Below are 1292 nucleotides of genomic sequence, written 5' to 3' on the forward strand. Positions count from 1 at the left end.
GCTTTCCAGCCCAGGTGACATCGAAATGCAAGCCCTGTGCTTTAGACATCTGATTCCAATCCACTGTGTAGGCTTGGGAGGAGGGAGGCAGTGCTGGGAGGGGAAAGGGCCGGCACCCTGCGCCAGCACCCCGTGAACTCCCGGAGCAGAGAAGCAGCACCCTGAGGGGCTAGAGGTTGGCACCTGGACAGGACAGCCAGCTCCTCCTTGCAGAGTGACACGGAATAGATTAGTGAGCCACTGGGGTCTCCCTCTGTCCCGTGGGAGAAGGCGGCCCTGGCACTGGGAGGATGGAATGAAGCGACCCCTCCAGCACGCGGCCCTGCTGGCACTGTGCCGACTACCCAGCACCCTTCCAGCCCACGCCACCCGAGGGGCCCCTGCTCAGGCCGAAGGGGAAGCAGGAAAAAATGGGGTGAGGATGGAGAGAGAGAAAAGCATCTTTTAAAAAATGTTTCATTTTGGGGTCCTCCCTGGTGGCACAGCGGGTTAAAGGGCGGCACTGCCAGCTGGCCACAGCCGCCTTGGTGCAAGTTCAATCCCCGCCCTGGAGCTGACCCACCTGGTCCGGCAGACCTCTCCGGTCCAGCCTACGGCTCCCCTCAGCAGTGTACTTCGTCGACCTGCCTGTTCTGCTCCCCACTCTGTCTCTGGTGAAGCCTCTCACCCCCACACCTCCAGCTTGTACCCCAGTTCTATATGCACAAATAAACAAATCTTTAAAACAAGTTTCATTTTTGAAAACTCTCAAATATACATGAAAGCAGAGAAAACCCCCTCCATACTGCTGTGGGTTAGATTTTTTAATTATTAGCCAGAGTCAAGGCTTTCGTGCCTCCCCCCCAGTAACCAGGAGAACACCCTCTGGGCTGGAAGAAGAACAAACGTTCAGTGGCTCCGATGAAATGGCCACAGGAGGTGTGGTGGGGACTTCTGGGCAGCCTTGGAGGTCCCGCCAGCCAGAGACAAGGTCACGCTCAGCCTGTTGTCATTTGTCCCCCCAAAAATATCTTCCTCAGCCTGGCATGAGTGGTCCTTGTGCTGCAGGGCTATGGCATTTCCTTAGTGGTAGATCCCATCTTCCTGGGTCCCCAAATTACGGTGTTTCCCCCAGTGCCTGAAGATTCTGGGCAACCCCCTGGATCCTACCTATAACTTTCTTTAAATTAACAAGAGGCAGCCCTGGATTTCTAGCAACCCGGATTCCTAAATGATACTAAAGCTGCAGCCAAGGCCACAGCTGCTCTAAGAGCTGGTACCCAGCGTTCCCTAAGGTCCTGGTTGTTTTGTTT

Source organism: Condylura cristata, unplaced genomic scaffold, assembly GCF_000260355.1.
Source record: "Condylura cristata isolate star-nosed mole 26May11 unplaced genomic scaffold, ConCri1.0 scaffold00022, whole genome shotgun sequence".
Taxonomy (NCBI): Eukaryota; Metazoa; Chordata; class Mammalia; order Eulipotyphla; family Talpidae; genus Condylura; species Condylura cristata.